This window comes from Cryptomeria japonica, unplaced genomic scaffold, assembly GCF_030272615.1.
Source record: "Cryptomeria japonica unplaced genomic scaffold, Sugi_1.0 HiC_scaffold_109, whole genome shotgun sequence".
In the NCBI taxonomy this organism is placed as follows: Eukaryota; Viridiplantae; Streptophyta; class Pinopsida; order Cupressales; family Cupressaceae; genus Cryptomeria; species Cryptomeria japonica.
This window is the reverse complement of record NW_026728931.1, coordinates 242,501-265,000: the sequence shown is the minus strand read 5'-3', so window position 1 is coordinate 265,000 and position 22,500 is coordinate 242,501. Positions and strand designations below refer to the sequence as shown.

Sequence of the window (22,500 nt, the reverse complement as noted above, 5' to 3'; positions counted from 1 at the left end):
GATGGGGCGGGAAGGCCCCAACGGCTAGACGGAAGAGGCTTCAGGGCCGCCTAGGAATGGTCCAAGCATCGGACACGCTTGGGGCGACTACCAGTGACAGCCCCCTATCCCGCGATGCGTCCGATACGAAGATGGTTCCAAGGCGGCCGAGGAGCCTCACCGCATAGCAATCGGGGTGCGAGGTGGGGGATGCGGCGAGATGGCCCCAACGGCTAGACGGAAGAGGCCACAGGGCCGCGTCGGAATAGTCCAAGCATCGGACGCGCTTGGGGCGACTACCAGTGACAACCCCTTATCCCGCGATGCGTCCGATACGAAGATAGTTCCAAGGCGGCCGAGGAGCCTCACCGCATAGCAATCGGGGTGCGAGGTGGGGGATGCGGCGAGATGGCCCCAACGGCTAGACGGAAGAGGCTGCAGGGCCGCCTCGGAATAGTCCAAGCATCGGACGCGCTTGGGGCCACTACCAGTGACAACCCCTTATCCCGCAATGCGTCCGATACGAAGATAGTTCCAAGGCGGCCGAAGAGCCTCACCGCATAGCAATCGGGGTGCGAGGTGGGGGATGCGGCGAGATGGCCCCAACGGCTAGACGGAAGAGGCCACAGGGCCGCCTCGGAATAGTCCAAGCATCGGACGCGCTTGGGGCGACTACCAGTGACAACCCCTTATCCCGCGATGCGTCCGATACGAAGATAGTTCCCAGGCGGCCGAGGAGCCTCACCGCATAGCAATCGGGGTGCGAGGCGAGGGATGCGGCGAGATGGCCCCAAAGGCTAGACGGAAGAGGCTGCAGGGCTGCCTCGGAATAGTCCAAGCATCGGACGCGCTTGGGGCGACTACCACTGCCAACCCCTTATCCCGCGATGCGTCCGATACACAGATAGTTCCGAGGCGGCCGAGGAGGTGGGGGATGCAGCGAGATGGCCCCAACGGCTAGACGGAAGAGGCTGCAGGGCCGCCTCGGAATAGTCCAAGCATCGGACGCGCTTGGGGCGACTACCAGTGACAACCCCTTATCCCGCGATGCGTCCGATACACAGATAGTTCCGAGGCGGCCAAGGAGCCTCACCGCATAGCAATCGTGGTGCGAGGTGGGGGATGCGGCGAGATGGCCCCAACGGCTAGACGGAAGAGGCTGCAGGGCCGCCTCGGAATGGTCCAAGCATCGGATGCGCTTGGGGCGACTACCACTGCCAACCCCTTATCCCGCGATGCGTCCGATACACAGATAGTTCCAAGGCGGCCGAGGAGCCTCACAGCATAGCAATCAGGGTGCGAGGCGAGGGATGCGGCGAGAAAGCCCCAACGGCTAGAGGGAAGAGGCTTCAGGTCCGCCTCGGAATGGTCCAAGCATCGGACGCGCTTGGGGCGACTACCAGTGACAACCCCTTATCCCGCGACGCGTCCGATACACAGATAGTTCCAAGGCGGCCGAGGAGCCTCACCGCATAGCAATCGGGGTGCGAGGCGAGGGATGCGGCGAGAAGGACCCAACGGCTACACGGAAGAGGCTTCGGGGCCGCCTCGGAATGGTCCAAGCATCGGACGCGCTTGGGGCGACTACCAGTGACAACCCCTTATCCCGCGACGCGTCCGATACACAGATAGTTCCAAGGCGGCCGAGGAGCCTCACCGCATAGCAATCGGGGTGCGAGGCGAGGGATGCGGCGAGAAGGACCCAACGGCTACACGGAAGAGGCTTCGGGGCCGCCTCGGAATGGTCCAAGCATCGGACGCGCTTGGGGCGACTACCAGTGACAACCCCTTATCCCGCGACGCGTCCGATACACAGATAGTTCCAAGGCGGCCGAGGAGCCTCACCGCATAGCAATCGGGGTGCGAGGCGAGGGATGCGGCGAGAAGGACCCAACGGCTAGACGGAAGAGGCTTCGGGTCCGCCTCGGAATGGTCCAAGCATCGGACGCGCTTGGGGCGACTACCAGTGACAACCCCTTATCCCGCGACGCGTCCGATACACAGATAGTTCCAAGGCGGCCGAGGAGCCTCACCGCATAGCAATCGGGGTGCGAGGCGAGGGATGCGGCGAGAAGGACCCAACGGCTAGACGGAAGAGGCTTCGGGTCCGCCTCGGAATGGTCCAAGCATCGGACGCGCTTGGGGCGACTACCAGTGACAACCCCTTATCCCGCGACGCGTCCGATACACAGATAGTTCCAAGGCGGCCGAGGAGCCTCACCGCATAGCAATCGGGGTGCGAGGCGAGGGATGCGGCGAGAAGGACCCAACGGCTAGACGGAAGAGGCTTCGGGTCCGCCTCGGAATGGTCCAAGCATCGGACGCGCTTGGGGAGACTACCAGTGACAACCCCTTATCCCGCGACGCGTCCGATACACAGATAGTTCCGAGGCGGCCGAGGAGCCTCACCGCATAGCAATCGGGGTGCGAGGCGAAGGATGCGGCGAGAAGGACCCAACGGCTAGACGGAAGAGGCTTCGGGTCCGCCTCGGAATGGTCTAAGCATCGGACGCGCTTGGGGCGACTACCAGTGACAACCCCTTATCCCGCGACGCGTCCGATACACAGATAGTTCCAAGGCGGCCGAGGAGCCTCACCGCATAGCAATCGGGGTGCGAGGCGAGGGATGCGGCGAGAAGGACCCAACGGCTAGACGGAAGAGGCTTCAGGGCCGCCTCGGAATGGTCCAAGCATCGAACGCGCTTGGGGCGACTACCAGTGACAACCCCTTATCCCGCGACGCGTCCGATACACAGATAGTTCCGAGGCGGCCGAGGAGCCTCACCGCATAGCAATCGGGGTGCGAGGCGAGGGATGCGGCGAGAAGGACCCAACGGCTAGACGGAAGAGGCTTCAGGGCCGCCTCGGAATGGTCCAAGCATCGGACGCGCTTGGGGCGACTACCAGTGACAACCCCTTATCCCGCGACGCGTCCGATACACAGATAGTTCCGAGGCGGCCGAGGAGCCTCACCGCATAGCAATCGGGGTGCGAGGCGAGGGATGCGGCGAGAAGGACCCAACGGCTAGACGGAAGAGGCTTCAGGGCCGCCTCAGAATGGTCCAAGCATCGGACGCGCTTGGGGCGACTACCAATGACAACCCCTTATCCCGCGACGCGTCCGATACACAGATAGTTCCGAGGCGGCCGAGGAGCCTCACCGCATAGCAATCGGGGTGCGAGGCGAGGGATGCGGCGAGAAGGACCCAACGGCTAGACGGAAGAGGCTTCAGGGCCGCCTCGGAATGGTCCAAGCATCGGACGCGCTTGGGGCGACTACCAGTGACAACCCCTTATCCCGCGACGCGTCCGATACACAGATAGTTCCGAGGCGGCCGAGGAGCCTCACCGCATAGCAATCGGGGTGCGAGGCGAGGGATGCGGCGAGAAGGACCCAACGGCTAGACGGAAGAGGCTTCAGGGCCGCCTCGGAATGGTCCAAGCATCGGACGCGCTTGGGGCGACTACCGTTGCCAACCCCTTATCCCGCGATGCGTCTGATACACAGATAGTTCCGAGGCGGCCGAGGAGCCTCACCGCATAGCAATCGGGTTGCGAGGCAGATTATTGGGAAGGGAACCCCCTGGGATGCGGCTCAAGCAGTGCCCAAAGGGACTGGAATGCGGAATCACATCGAGAGACCCAAATGCTATACGAGGGCTCAAATCGAATTATCGATTTGGCCACGACATGGACGCATCGGAACGACTACCTTTGCCGAACCACTCGCAATTGCATCCATACCGAAACCAATAGACATTTCCGTTAGAGCCCTCGCATAGCATTCGGGAATCTCGCATGCCCCTCTAAATCGACCAATGCTGGCGCTCAATGAAAATCCGAGCGCTACCACCGTTCGAGCGCCAGCATTGGTCGAGTTAGAGGGGCACGGGGGAGAATGCTCCAGTCAACACCTCCCCTATATAAGTTATTTGTCCGATTCTCGCACAACCGTAGTCTGCCTCGTCGAATCAAACAACGGTCCCAGATTCCGACTTCCGTTCCGTAGAGACCCAAAAGCTAGATGGAGGCTCGCAAGAAAGAGAGTCGGCGCATAGCAATCGGGTTTCTCGAACGTTTAGGGACCGAGCTCACTTGCGGATAGGGCAAAATCCGCCAAGCAACCCAAAAGCTAGACGGGGGCTCGAATCGAATCGCCTAGGCGGCCACAACAACGACGTGTTGGATCGACTACCAGTGCCAAACCATTCAGCAAGACTAGTCTGTGTCGAGGCCGGATAGAGATTCTCAGAGAGCGCCCGCATAGCATTTAGGAGACCTGCCGCGTCCCTCACACTCGACAAATGGTGGTGCACGTTTATAAATCCGAGCGATCCCAACCCTTTCAAGCACCAACATCGGTCGAGATAGAGGGGCACGGAGGGGGCTGCGTGAGACAACACAGTCCCCTATATAAGTTATTTGTCCGATTCTCACACATCCGAAGAATGGTCATCAAATCGGACAACAGCCCAAACTTCCGACTTCCGTCCCAGAAAGCCCAAGAGCTATCTAAAACGTTCATGGCCGGAACTCGATCGCGGCTATACCAGTCCGCCAAGCAACCCAAAAGCTAGACTGGAGCTCTAGTCGAATCACCTCTGTGGCCATTGCAAGGACGTGTTGGAGCGACTACCATTGCCGAACCATTCCGCAGGTCGAGTCCATACCAAGGCCGCATAGAGATTCACGATGAGCTCCTGCATAGCAATCAGGAGACTTGCCGTGTCCATCACAATCGATAAATCCTGGTGCAAGATTTTTGCATCCGAGCGCTCCAACCAGTCGAGCACCAGCATCAATCGACATAAACGGGCACGGGGGGAGGATGCTCGAGAACACTACCTCCCCTATATAAGTTATTTGTCCGATTCTCAAGCAGCCGAAGTCTGGTCATCGAATCGGGTCAAAGACCACAACTTCCGACTTTACCCACAATGCAAGTCATCGAATCGAACATCGGCCCCCGAGTCGGACTCCATGCGTATGTCAGGTCATCGGACCCAAATTCCGCCTTCCTGCGCATGGCGGGCCATCAATATCAACTCGGTCATCGGACCCAAACTCCGCCTTTTTGCGTATGGCACGCCTTCAAATCGGTCATCGGACCCAAATTCCGCCTTCCTGTGCATGGCGGGCCATCAACATCAACTCGGTCATCGGACCCAAATTCCGCCTTTCTGCGCATGGCACGCCATCAACTCGGTCATCGGACCCAAATTCCGCCTTCCTGCGCATGGCAGGTCATCGGACACAAATTCAGACCTCGCCAATATGCCTACGTATCGAATCGGTCATCGGACCCAACTTCCGACTTCATCCATACTGTAGGGTCTTTGAGGTTGGCGCGGTGCGCTCAACCCAGGGAGTCGACCCATCGAAGCATACACCTCCCCTATATAAGCTATTTGTCCGATTCCCACACCTGTGTAGTTTGCACCTCTGACCAGGACATCGACCCCAACTTCCGAACTCGACTGCAACGACGGCACCAGCGCCTTGGTGCGCACCTTGCGACGCACAGTCCCAACATTCGCCTTCCTGCACATGGCAGGTCATCGGACCCAAATTCCGACCTCGCGAGTATGCCTACATATCGAATCGGTCATCGGACCCAACTTCCGACTTCATCCATACCGTAGGGTCTTTGAGGTTGGCGCGGTGCGCTCAACCCGGGGAGTCGACCCAACGAAGCATACACCTCCCCTATATAAGCTATTTGTCCGATTCCCACACCTGTGTAGTTTGCACCTCCGATCAAGACATCGACCCCAACTTCCGAACTCGCCTCCAACGACCGAACCAGCGCCTTGGTGCGCACCTTGCAACGCACAGTGCCAACATTCGCCTTCCTGCACGTGGCAGGTCATCGGACCCAAATTCCGACCTCGCGAGTATGCCTACATATCGAATCGGTCATCGGACCCAACTTCCGACTTCATCCATACCGTAGGGTCTTTGAGGTTGGCGCGGTGCGCTCAACCCGGGGAGTCGACCCAACGAAGCATACACCTCCCCTATATAAGCTATTTGTCCGATTCCCACACCTGTGTAGCTTGCACCTCCGATCAGGACATCGACCCCAACTTCCGAACTCGACTAAAAAGACCGCACCAGCGCCTTGGTGTGCACCTTGCAACGCACAGTGTCAACATTCGCCTTCCTGCACATGGCAGGTCATCGGACCCAAATTCCGACCTCATGAGCATACCTACTAATCGAATTGGTCATCGGACCCAACTTCCGACTTCATCCATACCGTAGGGTCTTTGAGGTTGGCGCGGTGCGCTCAACCTGGGGAGTCGACCCATCGAAGCATACACCTCCCCTATATAAGCTATTTGTCCGATTCCGACACCTGTGTAGTTTGCACCTCCGCTCAGGACATCGACCCCAACTTCCGAACTCGCCTGCAACGACCGAACCAGCGCCTTGGTGCGCACCAAAAGTGCGCACTTTTGGAGGGCACTTTTGTGCGCTCCAAAGGTGCGCACTTTTGGAGGGCACTTTTCTGCGCTCCAAAGGTGCGCACTTTTGGAGGGCACTTTTTGGAGGGCACTTTTCTGCGCTCCAAAGGTGCGCACTTTTGGAGGGCACTTTTTGGAGGGCACTTTTCTGCGCTCCAAAGGTGCGCACTTTTGGAGGGCACTTTTTGGAGGGCACTTTTCTGCGCTCCAAAGGTGCGCACTTTTGGAGGGCACTTTTTGGAGGGCACTTTTCTGCGCTCCAAAGGTGCGCACTTTTGGAGGGCACTTTTTGGAGGGCACTTTTCTGCGCTCCAAAGGTGCGCACTTTTGGAGGGCACTTTTCTGCGCTCCAAAGGTGCGCACTTTTGGAGGGCACTTTTTGGAGGGCACTTTTCTGCGCTCCAAAGGTGCGCACTTTTGGAGGGCACTTTTCTACGCTCCAAAGGTGCGCACTTTTGGAGGGCACTTTTTGGAGGGCACTTTTCTGCGCTCCAAAGGTGCGCACTTTTGGAGGGCACTTTTGTGCACTCCAAAGGTGCGCACTTTTGGAGGGCACTTTTCCTGTGCTCCAAAGGTGCACACCTAGGTGAGCACCTTCGACCACACCTTGTAGCACACCAAACTCTGACTTTCGACTTCATCCGCAATGCAGGGTCTTTGAGGTTGGCGCAATGCGCACAACCAGGGGAGTCGACCCATCAAACCCAACACCTCCCCTATATAAGCTATTTGTCTGATTCTCATACATGCGTAGCCTGCAGGAGCAATTAGGACATCGACCCCAACTTTCGGCTTCTAAACGAAAACAAGGTCTTTGAGGTTGGTGTAATGCGAACAACTAGGGGAGTCAACCCATCAAACCCAACACCTCCCCTATATAAGCTATTTGTCTGATTCTCATACATGTGTAGTCTACAGGAGCAATTAGGACATCGACCCCAACTTTTGACTTCTTAACGAAAACAAGGTCTTTGAGGTTGACGTAATGCGCACAACCAGGGGAGTCGACCCATCAAACCCAACACCTCCCCTATATAAGCTATTTGTCCGATTCTCATACATGTGTAGCCTGCAGGAGCCATTAGGACATTGACCCCAACTTTTGACTTCTTAACGAAAACAAGGTCTTTGAGGTTGACGTAATGCGCACAACCAGGGGAGTCGACCCATCAAACCCAACACCTCCCCTATATAAGCTATTTGTCCGATTCTCATACATGTGTAGCCTGCAGGAGCCATTAGGACATTGACCCCAACTTTTGACTTCTTAACGAAAACAAGGTCTTTGAGGTTGGCGTAATGCGCACAACCAAGGGAGTTGACCCATCAAACCCAACACCTCCCCTATATAAGCTATTTGTCTGATTCTCATACATGTGTAGCCTGCAACAACGATTAGGACATCCACCCCAACTTCTGAATTCGTCTGCGTTGACCGCACCAAAGGTGCACGCCTTGGTGCTCACCAAAATCCGACTTCCGACTTCTTCTGCTATGCGGGGTCTTTGAGGTTGGCGCAGTGCGCACAACCAGGGGAGTCAACCCACCGAATGCAACACCTCCCCTATATAAGCTATTTGTCTGATTCTCATACATGCGTAGACTGCAGCAATGATTAGGACATCCACCCCAACTTTTGACTTCTTAAACAAGACAGGGTCTTTGAAGTTGGTGCAGTGCACACAACCAGGGGAGTCGACCCATCAAACGCAACACCTCCCCTATATAAAGCTATTTGTCCGATTCTCATACGTGTAGTCTGCAGCAGCGATTAGGACATCGACCCCAACTTCCGAATTCGTTTGCATTGACCGCACCAAAGGTGCACGCCTTGGTGTGCACCCTGGAGTGCACTTTGGTGCTCACCTCGGTGCACACTTTGGTGTGCACCTCGGTGTGCACCAAAGGTGCGCACCTTGGAGCGCACCAAAGGTGTACACTTTGGAGCGCACCACATAGGGTCTTTGAGAGGTTGGCGCAGTGCGCACACCAAGGTGGGTGTTGAGGTGCGTGCCGAGGTGGGTGGGTGCTAGGGTGCGCTCCATGGTGGGTGCCAGGGTGGGTGCGTGCTAGGGTGGATTCCAAAGAGGGTCATAGGGTGGGTGCCAAGGTGGGTTGGTGATATAGTGGGTTCAAAGGTGGGTACTAGGGTGGGTTCCAAGGTGGGTCACAAGTTGGGTGCCAGGATGCGTGGGTGTTAGGTTGGGTGCCAAGGTGGGCTCCTGCGTGGGTGGGTGCTAGGGTGGGTTTCAAGGTGGACGCGAGGGCGGGTGCCAAGGTGGGTAACAAGTTGGGTGTTAGGATGGGTGAGTGCTAGAGTGGGTGCCAAGGTGGGTGGGTGCTAAGGTGGATGCCAAGGTGGTTCACAGGGTGGGTGGGTTCTAGGGTGAGTTCCAAGGTGGGTCACAGGTTCAGTGCTAGGGTGGGTGTCAAGGCGGGTGTCGAGGTGCCTGGGTGCTAGGGTGTGGATGCCAATGTGGGTCATAGGGTGGGTACTAGGGTGGGCTGCAATGTGGGTGCCAAGGTGGGTAACATGCTCGGTGGGTTCTAAATTGGGTGCCAGGGTGGGTGTGCACCCACCTTGCCCGAGGTGGGTGCCAAGGTGCCAGTGTGGGTGGGTGCTAAGGTGGATGCCAAGGTGGGTGAGAAGGTGGGTGATAGGTTGAGTGGTAGGATGGGTGGGTGCCAAGATGGGTCACAGGGTGGGTGCAAGGGTGGGTAGGTGCTAGGGTTGGTGTCAGGGTGGGTGGGTGCTAGGTTGGGTTCCAAGGTGGGTGCGAGGGTGAGTGTCAAGGTGGGTCACAGGTTAGGTGCTAGGATGGGTGAGTGCTAGGGTGCAAAGGTGCCAGGGTGGGTGCTAGGATGGGTCGATGCTAGGGTGAGTGGCAAGGTGGGTCCACAAGTGTCAAGGTGGGTGCCGAGGTGGGTGCCAAGTCGGCGACTGCTATGGTGGATGCCAAGGTGGGTCACGGGGTGGGTGCCAAGTTGCTAGGTTGGGTTCCAAGGTGGGTGCCAACGTGGGTGCTAGGGTGCGTGGGTTAAAGGGTGTGTCACAACGTGGGTGCCAGGATGGGTGCGCACCCACACTGGCCAAGACGGGTGCGGGTGCAAGGTTGGGTTCCAAGCCCGGTCACAGGCTGGGTGCTAGGATGGGTGGGTGCCAAGGTGGGCACCAGGGTGGGTGCACCCACCCTGGCCAAGGTGGGTCACGGGGTGGGTCCTAGGGTGGGTAACGGGGTGGGTACTAAGGTGCGTGCCAAGGTGGGTCATAGGGTGGGTGCCAAGGTGGGCACCAGGGTGGGTGTGCACCAACCCTAGCCAGGGTAGGTCACGGGGTGGTTGTCGGGGTGGGCGTCAAGGAGCCAAGGTGGGTGGCAAGTAGCCAAGTTGCGTGCCAAGGTGGGTGTCGGGGTGGGTGCCAAGGATCCAAGGTGGGTGCCAAGGAACCAAGGTGGGTGTCTGGGTGGGTGCCGAGGTGGGAGCCAGGGTGGGTCCCAAGGTGAGTGCAAAGGTGGGTGCCAGGGTCAAGGTGAGTGCCAATGTGGGTTCCAAGGTGCCAGGGTCAGGGTGAGTGCCAATGTGGGTTCAAAGGTGCTAAGTTGGGTGCGAGGTTGGGTGCGAGGGTGGGTGGGTGCCAAGGTGTGCTAGGTGGAAGCCCGGGTGGGTCGGCATCCCATGGGTGTCGAGTTGGGTGCCTGATGGGTGCTTCTTGTCAAGTTTTAGTCGTCGGGACTCATTTCGAGCCTTAGAGGTCGTTTCTTGTCCGGTTGCCCTGTCTTCGACCTGGGAACCCAATTTTGGTCCTCGGGTCCCATTTTTTTTTGTCTCGCATCCCACTTTTGGCCTGTGGCCTTTTCGGGGTCGATTCTCGTTTTGGGCATCAGAGCATGTTTCTTCTCCTAAAACCCAATATTTGTTTATTAAGTCTCGGAACACATTTTTGTTCTCGTGGACCCATCATGGGTCTTGGAACGCATTTGTGGTCCTTGGGTCCCATTTTGCATCCCGAAACTTGTGTTTTGGTGCTTGATCCCTATTTTGGGTGCCCACCTTGCACCAAGTGCGCACCCGGGGCAAACCGAGCGCCTTGGTGCACCGGGGCAAGATCGAGCGTGCACCCGAGGCGCCCCGAACATGCACCAAGGTGCACTCGGCCCACATGTGAGCGCAGGTCGTTGCGCCCGAGGTGGTGTGTGGGCACCGCGTTGCAGACGGGACACTGCACGCACACGACGCCCCCTCCAGGTGCACGCACGTAGGCCGGGCCGGGTGCACACCCGACGCCCTAGCAAGGTGCGCGCACCCGGGCAGGGCTCACACTTGGCGAACGGGGCGCACTTCGCGAGGGAGGGTGTGCACCTCGACGGGGGTGGGTGGCCGGGGTGGATTCGCACGTGGGTCGCGGTTTGCTAAGTACACACTGCGACAAGCTCATAACGGGTGCGATCATACCAGCATTAGTGCACCGGATCCCATCAGAACTCCGCAGTTAAGCGCGCTTGGGCCGGAGTAGTACTGGGATGGGTGACCTCCCGGGAAGTCCCGGTGTTGCACCCTTTTTTAGTTTTTCGCCGGGCGTCGCAATGCTATTTGAATAAACCTTTTGCCCGTTTGCGTTCTCGTCGGGGCCGGGCCGGGCCGGGGTGCGCTGCCCGCACTACCGCGCGCGCGGGGGCGACACCGAGCGCGCACCCGAGGCACCCCGAGCACACAGGCCACGGTGCAACCCGGGCGTTGTGCGCGCACCCCGGTGCGCCCGAGGTGCTGCGCGCGCACCCAGGTGAAATCGGTGTGCACCTCGGCCAGTGCGCGCTCGGTCGAGTCGCGCACGTTGGCCAAGGTGCACGGTGATGTTTCTTACTCTAAGGTTCCGCACCAGACGCCCGGGACAGGTGAGCGAAGCTGGGCGGGGCCGGGTGCGCGGCCGGGGCAGGTGCACGCAGCTGGAGAGAGCTTTGGAGCACACTTCGGAGCGCACCAATGATGCGCTCCATTCAAAAGTTTCCTGAAAAGGCAAAAAAAGTTGAGATTATAGAATTTCCCACTTGAGAGATTGTAAAAAAAAAAAATTTAAAATGAAGGAAACGCGGGTGCCAAGGTGTGCGCAGCCCAGCCAAGGTGTGCGCACCAAGGCGCCCACCCTGGCGAAGGTGCACGCAAGGTGCGCACCCGAGGCAAACCGGACAATTAACCCAACTTTCGACTTCGCGCGCACCTTGGAGCGCACTTCGAAGCGCTCCTTGGTGCGCACCAATCTTGGGCACCTCGGAGTGCACCATGGCGCCCACCAAGGTGCGCACCCGGGGCAAACCGAGCTCCGACTTCGTGCGCACCTTGGAGCGCACGAAAGGTGCGCACCATGGCGCCCACCAAGGTGCGCAGCCCAGCCAAGGCGTGCGCATCAAGGTGCGCACCCTGGCGAAGGTGCGCACCCGGGGCAAACCGAGCTCCGACTTCGTGCGCACCTTGGAGCGCACAAAAGGTGCGCAACCCAGCCAAGGTGTGCGCACCCCGGTCAAACCGAGCTCCGAATCGTGCGCACCAGAGGTGCACGCCATCGTGCGCACCTTGGAGCACACTTCGGAGCCCTCCTTGGTGCGCGCCGATGTTGCGCACCTCGGAGCGCACCCGGGGAAAACAATGCAATTAACCCGACTTTCGACTTCGTGGGCACCTCGGAGCGCTCTCGGGTTCGCACCTCGGAGCACACCGAGGTGCGCACCTTTGATGCGCTGCCTTCACCAATTTCCAGAAAAGGCAAGAAAACATTGAGAAGGTGTGCGCACCGAGGTGCCCACCCTGGCGAAGGTGCACGCGAGGTGCGCACCCGGGGCAAACCGGGCTCCGACTTCGTGCACGCCGCACCTTGGAGCACACTTCGGAGCGCTCCTTGGTGCGCACCAGGGCGCGCAACCCAGCCGAGGTGCCCACCCCGGCGAAGGTGCACGCGAGGTGCGCACCCGGGGCAAACCGGGCTCCGACTTCGTGCACGCCATGGTGCCCACCGCGGCGAAGGTGCACGCGAGGTGCGCACCCGGGGCAAACCGGGCTCCGACTTCGTGCACGCCGCACCTTGGAGCACACTTCGGAGCGCTCCTTGGTGCGCACCATGGTGCCCACCAGGGCGCGCAACCCCGCCGAAGGTGCACGCGAGGTGCGCACCCGGGGCAAACCGGGCTCCGACTTCGTGCACGCCGCACCTTGGAGCACACTTCGGAGCGCTCCTTGGTGCGCACCATGGTGCCCACCAGGGCGCGCAACCCCGCCGAAGGTGCACGCGAGGTGCGCACCCGGGGCAAACCGGGCTCCGACTTCGTGCACGCCATGGTGCGCACCGCGGCGAAGGTGCGCACCCGGGGCAAACCGGGCTCCGACTTCGTGCACGCCGCACCTTGGAGCACACTTCGGAGCGCTCCTTGGTGCGCACCAGGGCGCGCAACCCAGCCGAGGTGCCCACCCCGGCGAAGGTGCACGCGAGGTGCGTACCCGGGGCAAACCGGGCTCCGACTTCGTGCACGCCGCACCTTGGAGCACACTTCGGAGCGCTCCTTGGTGCGCACCATGGTGCCCACCAGGCCGCGCAACCCAGCCAAGGTGTGCGCACCAAGGTGCACGCGAGGTGCGCACCCGGGGCAAACCGGGGTCCGACTTCGTGCACGCCGCACCTTGGAGCACACATCGGGGCGCTCCCGGGTTCGCACCGGCGTTGCGCACCGTGGTGGGCACCTCGGAGCACACCAAGGTGGGCAGCGAGGTGCGCACCTTTGATGCGATGCCTTCACTAATTTCCATAAAAGGCAAAAAAAAAACGAGATTTTAAAATTTCCGTTTTGAAAGATAGTGAGAAAAAGGGAATGCTGGTGCCATCTTGAGCCCGCCCTGGTGCGCAGCCCAGCCAAGGTGTGCGCACCAAGGTGCCCACCCTGGCGAAGGTGCGCGCCCGGGCAATTAACCCAACTTCCAACTTCGCGCGCGCCAGGGTGGGAGCGCACCCAACAACCGGGCCTGGGAAGAGCCAATGCGAGAAACCCCACCAAACGCTCTGACAAAAAAAGAGGGGGCGCTCCAGTAACCCCGCTTCGGAGCGCACCCTGGGCAAACCCAGCCAAGGTGCCCACCCCGGCCAAGGTGCAGGCGAGGTGCGCACCCGGGGCAAACCGGGCTCCGACAACGTGCACGCCGCACCTTGGAGCACACTTCGTAGCGCTCCCGGGTGCGCACCTCAGAGCACACCAAGGTGGGCAGCGAGGTGCGCACCTTTGATGCGCTGCCTTCACTAATTTCCAGAAAAGGCAAAAAAAAAAGGAGATTTTAAAATTTCCGTTTTGAAAGATAGTGAAAAAAACGGAACGCGCGTGCCATCTTGAGCCCGCCCTCGTGCGCAGCCCAGGTAAGGTGCCCACCCTGGCAAAGGTGCGCACCCGGGCAATTAACCCTACTTCCGACTTCGTGCGCGCCAGGGTGGCAACCGGGCCTCGGAAGAGCCAATGCGAGAAACCCCACCAAACGCTCCGACAAAAAAAGAGGCGGCGCTCCAATAACCCCGCTTCGGAGCGCAGCCGGGGCAAACCCAGCCAAGGTGCCCACCCCGACGAAGGTGCACGCGAGGTGCGCACCCGGGGCAAACCGGGCTCCGACAACGTGCACGCAGCACCTTGGAGCACACTTCGAAGCACTCCCGGGTGCCCACCGGCGTTGCGCACCGTGGTGGGCAGCGAGGTGCGCACCTTTGATGCGCTGCCTTCACTAATTTCCAGAAAAAGGCAAAAAAAAATGAGATTTTAAAATTTCCGTTTTGAAAGATAGTGAAAAAAAAGGAACGCGGGTGCCATCTTGAGCCCGCCCTGGTGCGCAGCCCAGGCAAGGCATGCGCACCAAGGTGCCCACCCGAGGTGCACACCCGGGGCAAACCGGGCTCCGACTTCGTGCAGGCCGCACCTTGGAGCACACTTCGGAGCGCTCCTTGGTGCGCACCATGGTGCCCACCAGGGCGCGCAACCCAGCCAAGGTCTGCACACCAAGGTGCCCACCCCGGCGAAGGTGCACGCGAGGTGCGCACCCGGGGCAAACCGGGCTCCGACTTCGTGCACGCCATGGTGCCCACCGCGGCGAAGGTGCACGCGAGGTGCGCACCCGGGGCAAACCGGGCTCCGACTTCGTGCACGCCGCACCTTGGAGCACACTTCGGAGCGCTCCTTGGTGCGCACCATGGTGCCCACCAGGGCGCGCAACCCAGCCAAGGTGTGCGCACCAAGGTGCACGCGAGGTGCGCACCCGGGGCAAACCGGGGTCCGACTTCGTGCACGCCGCACCTTGGAGCACACATCGGAGCGCTCCCAGGTTCGCACCAGCGTTGCGCACCTTTGATGCGCTGCCTTCACTAATTTCCAGAAAAGGCAAAAAAAAACGATATTTTAAAATTTCCGTTCTGAAAGATAGTGAAAAAAACGGAACGCGGGTGCCATCTTGAGCCCTTCCTGGTGCGCAGCCCAGGCAAGTTGTGCGCACCAAGGTGCCCACCCTGGCGGAGGTGCGCGCCCGGGGCAAACCGGGCTCCGACTTCGTGCACTGCATGGTGCCCACCAAGGCGCGCAACCCAGCCAAGGTGCCCACCGCAGCGAAGGTGCACGCGAGGTGCACACCCGGGGCAAACCGGGCTCCGACTTCGTGCACGCCGCACCTTGGAGCACACTTCAGAGCGCTCCTTGGTGCGCACCAGGGCGCGCAACCCAGCCGAGGTGCCCACCCCGGCGAAGGTGCACGCGAGGTGCGCACCCGGGGCAAACCGGGCTCCGACTTCGTGCACGCCATGGTGCCCACCGCGGCGAAGGTGCGCACCCGGGGCAAACCGGGCTCCGACTTCGTGCACGCCGCACCTTGGAGCACACTTCGGAGCGCTCCTTGGTGCGCACCATGGTGCCCACCAGGCCGCGCAACCCAGCCAAGGTGTGCGCACCAAGGTGCACGCGAGGTGCGCACCCGGGGCAAACCGGGGTCCGACTTCGTGCACGCCGCACCTTGGAGCACACATCGGGGCGCTCCCGGGTTCGCACCGGCGTTGCGCACCGTGGTGGGCACCTCGGAGCACACCAAGGTGGGCAGCGAGGTGCGCACCTTTGATGCGATGCCTTCACTAATTTCCATAAAAGGCAAAAAAAAAACGAGATTTTAAAATTTCCGTTTTGAAAGATAGTGAGAAAAAGGGAATGCTGGTGCCATCTTGAGCCCGCCCTGGTGCGCAGCCCAGCCAAGGTTTGCGCACCAAGGTGCCCACCCTGGCGAAGGTGCGCGCCCGGGCAATTAACCCAACTTCCAACTTCGCGCGCGCCAGGGTGGGAGCGCACCCAACAACCGGGCCTGGGAAGAGCCAATGCGAGAAACCCCACCAAACTCTCTGACAAAAAAAGAGGGGGCGCTCCAGTAACCCCGCTTCGGAGCGCACCCTGGGCAAACCCAGCCAAGGTGCCCACCCCGGCCAAGGTGCAGGCGAGGTGCGCACCCGGGGCAAACCGGGCTCCGACAACGTGCACGCCGCACCTTGGAGCACACTTCGTAGCGCTCCCGGGTGCGCACCTCAGAGCACACCAAGGTGGGCAGCGAGGTGCGCACCTTTGATGCGCTGCCTTCACTAATTTCCAGAAAAGGCAAAAAAAAAAGGAGATTTTAAAATTTCCGTTTTGAAAGATAGTGAAAAAAACGGAACGCGCGTGCCATCTTGAGCCCGCCCTGGTGCGCAGCCCAGGTAAGGTGCCACCCTGGCAAAGGTGCGCACCCGGGCAATTAACCCTACTTCCGACTTCGTGCGCGCCAGGGTGGCAACCGGGCCTCGGAAGAGCCAATGCGAGAAACCCCACCAAACGCTCCGACAAAAAAAGAGGCGGCGCTCCAATAACCCCGCTTCGGAGCGCAGCCGGGGCAAACCAAGCCAAGGTGCCCACCCCGACGAAGGTGCACGCGAGGTGCGCACCCGGGGCAAACCGGGCTCCGACAACGTGCACGCAGCACCTTGGAGCACACTTCGAAGCACTCCCGGGTGCCCACCGGCGTTGCGCACCGTGGTGGGCAGCGAGGTGCGCACCTTTGATGCGCTGCCTTCACTAATTTCCAGAAAAAGGCAAAAAAAAATGAGATTTTAAAATTTCCGTTTTGAAAGATAGTGAAAAAAAAGGAACGCGGGTGCCATCTTGAGCCCGCCCTGGTGCGCAGCCCAGGCAAGGCATGCGCACCAAGGTGCCCACCCGAGGTGCACACCCGGGGCAAACCGGGCTCCGACTTCGTGCAGGCCGCACCTTGGAGCACACTTCGGAGCGCTCCTTGGTGCGCACCATGGTGCCCACCAGGGCGCACCCGAGGCAAACCGGGCTCCGACTTCGTGCACGCCGCACCTTGGAGCACACATCGGAGCGCTCCCAGGTTCGCACCAGCGTTGCGCACCTTTGATGCGCTGCCTTCACTAATTTCCAGAAAAGGCAAAAAAAAACGATATTTTAAAATTTCCGTTCTGAAAGATAGTGAAAAAAACGGAACGCGGGTGCCATCTTGAGCCCTTCCTGATGCGCAGCCCAGGCAAGTTGTGCGCACCAAGGTGCCCACCCTGGCGGAGGTGCGCGCCCGGGGCAAACCGGGCTCCGACTTCGTGCACTGCATGGTGCCCACCAAGGCGCGCAACCCAGCCAAGGTGCCCACCGCAGCGAAGGTGCACGCGAGGTGCGCACCCGAGGTGCACACCCGGGGCAAACCGGGCTCCGACTTCGTGCACGCCGCACCTTGGAGCACACTTCAGAGCGCTCCTTGGTACGCACCAGGGCGCGCAACCCAGCCAAGGTGCTCACCCCGGCGAAGGTGCACGCGAGGTGCGCACCCGGGGCAAACCGGGCTCGGACTTCGTGCACGCCGCACCTTGGAGCACACATCGGAGCGCTCCCGGGTTCGCACCAGCATTGCGCACCTTTGATGCGCTGCCTTCACTAATTTCCAGAAAAGGCAAAAAAAAGAAAAAAATGAGATTTTAAAATTTCCGTTTTGAAAGATAGTGAAAAAAACGGAACGCGGGTGCCATCTTGAGCCCGCCCTGGTGTGCAGCCCAGGCAAGTTGTGCGCACCAAGGCACCCACCCTGGCCAAGGTGGGTCACGGGGTGGGTCCTAGGGTGGGTAACGGGGTGGGTACTAAGGTGCGTGCCAAGGTGGGTCATAGGGTGGGTGCCAAGGTGGGCACCAGGGTGGGTGTGCACCAACCCTAGCCAGGGTAGGTCACGGGGTGGTTGTCGGGGTGGGCGTCAAGGAGCCAAGGTGGGTGGCAAGTAGCCAAGTTGCGTGCCAAGGTGGGTGTCGGGGTGGGTGCCAAGGATCCAAGGTGGGTGCCAAGGAACCAAGGTGGGTGTCTGGGTGGGTGCCGAGGTGGGAGCCAGGGTGGGTCCCAAGGTGAGTGCAAAGGTGGGTGCCAGGGTCAAGGTGAGTGCCAATGTGGGTTCCAAGGTGCCAGGGTCAGGGTGAGTGCCAATGTGGGTTCAAAGGTGCTAAGTTGGGTGCGAGGTTGGGTGCGAGGGTGGGTGGGTGCCAAGGTGTGCTAGGTGGAAGCCCGGGTGGGTCGGCATCCCATGGGTGTCGAGTTGGGTGCCTGATGGGTGCTTCTTGTCAAGTTTTAGTCGTCGGGACTCATTTCGAGCCTTAGAGGTCGTTTCTTGTCCGGTTGCCCTGTCTTCGACCTGGGAACCCAATTTTGGTCCTCGGGTCCCATTTTTTTTTGTCTCGCATCCCACTTTTGGCCTGTGGCCTTTTCGGGGTCGATTCTCGTTTTGGGCATCAGAGCATGTTTCTTCTCCTAAAACCCAATATTTGTTTATTAAGTCTCGGAACACATTTTTGTTCTCGTGGACCCATCATGGGTCTTGGAACGCATTTGTGGTCCTTGGGTCCCATTTTGCATCCCGAAACTTGTGTTTTGGTGCTTGATCCCTATTTTGGGTGCCCACCTTGCACCAAGTGCGCACCCGGGGCAAACCGAGCGCCTTGGTGCACCGGGGCAAGATCGAGCGTGCACCCGAGGCGCCCCGAACATGCACCAAGGTGCACTCGGCCCACATGTGAGCGCAGGTCGTTGCGCCCGAGGTGGTGTGTGGGCACCGCGTTGCAGACGGGACACTGCACGCACACGACGCCCCCTCCAGGTGCACGCACGTAGGCCGGGCCGGGTGCACACCCGACGCCCTAGCAAGGTGCGCGCACCCGGGCAGGGCTCACACTTGGCGAACGGGGCGCACTTCGCGAGGGAGGGTGTGCACCTCGACGGGGGTGGGTGGCCGGGGTGGATTCGCACGTGGGTCGCGGTTTGCTAAGTACACACTGCGACAAGCTCATAACGGGTGCGATCATACCAGCGTTAGTGCACCGGATCCCATCAGAACTCCGCAGTTAAGCGCGCTTGGGCCGGAGTAGTACTGGGATGGGTGACCTCCCGGGAAGTCCCGGTGTTGCACCCTTTTTTAGTTTTTCGCCGGGCGTCGCAATGCTATTTGAATAAACCTTTTGCCCGTTTGCGTTCTCGTCGGGGCCGGGCCGGGCCGGGGTGCGCTGCCCGCACTACCGCGCGCGCGGGGGCGACACCGAGCGCGCACCCGAGGCGCCCCGAGCACACAGGCCACGGTGCAACCCGGGCGTTGTGCGCGCACCCCGGTGCGCCCGAGGTGCTGCGCGCGCACCCAGGTGAAATCGGTGTGCACCTCGGCCAGTGCGCGCTCGGTCGAGTCGCGCACGTTGGCCAAGGTGCACGGTGATGTTTCTTACTCTAAGGTTCCGCACCAGACGCCCGGGACAGGTGAGCGAAGCTGGGCGGGGCCGGGTGCGCGGCCGGGGCAGGTGCACGCAGCTGGAGAGAGCTTTGGAGCACACTTCGGAGCGCACCAATGATGCGCTCCATTCAAAAGTTTCCTGAAAAGGCAAAAAAAGTTGAGATTATAGAATTTCCCACTTGAGAGATTGTAAAAAAAAAAAATTTAAAATGAAGGAAACGCGGGTGCCAAGGTGTGCGCAGCCCAGCCAAGGTGTGCGCACCAAGGCGCCCACCCTGGCGAAGGTGCACGCAAGGTGCGCACCCGAGGCAAACCGGACAATTAACCCAACTTTCGACTTCGCGCGCACCTTGGAGCGCACTTCGGAGCGCTCCTTGGTGCGCACCAATCTTGGGCACCTCGGAGTGCACCATGGCGCCCACCAAGGTGCGCACCCGGGGCAAACCGAGCTCCGACTTCGTGCGCACCTTGGAGCGCACGAAAGGTGCGCACCATGGCGCCCACCAAGGTGCGCAGCCCAGCCAAGGCGTGCGCATCAAGGTGCGCACCCTGGCGAAGGTGCGCACCCGGGGCAAACCGAGCTCCGACTTCGTGCGCACCTTGGAGCGCACAAAAGGTGCGCAACCCAGCCAAGGTGTGCGCACCCCGGTCAAACCGAGCTCCGAATCGTGCGCACCAGAGGTGCACGCCATCGTGCGCACCTTGGAGCACACTTCGGAGCCCTCCTTGGTGCGCGCCGATGTTGCGCACCTCGGAGCGCACCCGGGGAAAACAATGCAATTAACCCGACTTTCGACTTCGTGGGCACCTCGGAGCGCTCTCGGGTTCGCACCTCGGAGCACACCGAGGTGCGCACCTTTGATGCGCTGCCTTCACCAATTTCCAGAAAAGGCAAGAAAACATTGAGAAGGTGTGCGCACCGAGGTGCCCACCCTGGCGAAGGTGCACGCGAGGTGCGCACCCGGGGCAAACCGGGCTCCGACTTCGTGCACGCCGCACCTTGGAGCACACTTCGGAGCGCTCCTTGGTGCGCACCAGGGCGCGCAACCCAGCCGAGGTGCCCACCCCGGCGAAGGTGCACGCGAGGTGCGCACCCGGGGCAAACCGGGCTCCGACTTCGTGCACGCCATGGTGCCCACCGCGGCGAAGGTGCACGCGAGGTGCGCACCCGGGGCAAACCGGGCTCCGACTTCGTGCACGCCGCACCTTGGAGCACACTTCGGAGCGCTCCTTGGTGCGCACCATGGTGCCCACCAGGGCGCGCAACCCCGCCGAAGGTGCACGCGAGGTGCGCACCCGGGGCAAACCGGGCTCCGACTTCGTGCACGCCGCACCTTGGAGCACACTTCGGAGCGCTCCTTGGTGCGCACCATGGTGCCCACCAGGGCGCGCAACCCCGCCGAAGGTGCACGCGAGGTGCGCACCCGGGGCAAACCGGGCTCCGACTTCGTGCACGCCATGGTGCGCACCGCGGCGAAGGTGCGCACCCGGGGCAAACCGGGCTCCGACTTCGTGCACGCCGCACCTTGGAGCACACTTCGGAGCGCTCCTTGGTGCGCACCAGGGCGCGCAACCCAGCCGAGGTGCCCACCCCGGCGAAGGTGCACGCGAGGTGCGTACCCGGGGCAAACCGGGCTCCGACTTCGTGCACGCCGCACCTTGGAGCACACTTCGGAGCGCTCCTTGGTGCGCACCATGGTGCCCACCAGGCCGCGCAACCCAGCCAAGGTGTGCGCACCAAGGTGCACGCGAGGTGCGCACCCGGGGCAAACCGGGGTCCGACTTCGTGCACGCCGCACCTTGGAGCACACATCGGGGCGCTCCCGGGTTCGCACCGGCGTTGCGCACCGTGGTGGGCACCTCGGAGCACACCAAGGTGGGCAGCGAGGTGCGCACCTTTGATGCGATGCCTTCACTAATTTCCATAAAAGGCAAAAAAAAAACGAGATTTTAAAATTTCCGTTTTGAAAGATAGTGAGAAAAAGGGAATGCTGGTGCCATCTTGAGCCCGCCCTGGTGCGCAGCCCAGCCAAGGTGTGCGCACCAAGGTGCCCACCCTGGCGAAGGTGCGCGCCCGGGCAATTAACCCAACTTCCAACTTCGCGCGCGCCAGGGTGGGAGCGCACCCAACAACCGGGCCTGGGAAGAGCCAATGCGAGAAACCCCACCAAACGCTCTGACAAAAAAAGAGGGGGCGCTCCAGTAACCCCGCTTCGGAGCGCACCCTGGGCAAACCCAGCCAAGGTGCCCACCCCGGCCAAGGTGCAGGCGAGGTGCGCACCCGGGGCAAACCGGGCTCCGACAACGTGCACGCCGCACCTTGGAGCACACTTCGTAGCGCTCCCGGGTGCGCACCTCAGAGCACACCAAGGTGGGCAGCGAGGTGCGCACCTTTGATGCGCTGCCTTCACTAATTTCCAGAAAAGGCAAAAAAAAAAGGAGATTTTAAAATTTCCGTTTTGAAAGATAGTGAAAAAAACGGAACGCGCGTGCCATCTTGAGCCCGCCCTCGTGCGCAGCCCAGGTAAGGTGCCCACCCTGGCAAAGGTGCGCACCCGGGCAATTAACCCTACTTCCGACTTCGTGCGCGCCAGGGTGGCAACCGGGCCTCGGAAGAGCCAATGCGAGAAACCCCACCAAACGCTCCGACAAAAAAAGAGGCGGCGCTCCAATAACCCCGCTTCGGAGCGCAGCCGGGGCAAACCCAGCCAAGGTGCCCACCCCGACGAAGGTGCACGCGAGGTGCGCACCCGGGGCAAACCGGGCTCCGACAACGTGCACGCAGCACCTTGGAGCACACTTCGAAGCACTCCCGGGTGCCCACCGGCGTTGCGCACCGTGGTGGGCAGCGAGGTGCGCACCTTTGATGCGCTGCCTTCACTAATTTCCAGAAAAAGGCAAAAAAAAATGAGATTTTAAAATTTCCGTTTTGAAAGATAGTGAAAAAAAAGGAACGCGGGTGCCATCTTGAGCCCGCCCTGGTGCGCAGCCCAGGCAAGGCATGCGCACCAAGGTGCCCACCCGAGGTGCACACCCGGGGCAAACCGGGCTCCGACTTCGTGCAGGCCGCACCTTGGAGCACACTTCGGAGCGCTCCTTGGTGCGCACCATGGTGCCCACCAGGGCGCGCAACCCAGCCAAGGTCTGCACACCAAGGTGCCCACCCCGGCGAAGGTGCACGCGAGGTGCGCACCCGGGGCAAACCGGGCTCCGACTTCGTGCACGCCATGGTGCCCACCGCGGCGAAGGTGCACGCGAGGTGCGC

General features: G+C 60.8%; 2 non-coding genes across 2 annotated transcripts; both read left to right on the top strand.

The window, feature by feature from the left end:
- Positions 1 to 10,884: 10,884 nt before the first annotated feature.
- On the top strand, positions 10,885 to 11,003 carry LOC131865384 (5S ribosomal RNA). The gene has a single exon (XR_009364112.1). It is a non-coding gene; the product is annotated as a 5S ribosomal RNA (ribosomal RNA).
- Positions 11,004 to 18,807: 7,804 nt separating this feature from the next.
- LOC131865373 (5S ribosomal RNA) lies at positions 18,808 to 18,926 on the top strand. Its single transcript, XR_009364101.1, has one exon. It is a non-coding gene; the product is annotated as a 5S ribosomal RNA (ribosomal RNA).
- Positions 18,927 to 22,500: the final 3,574 nt, after the last annotated feature.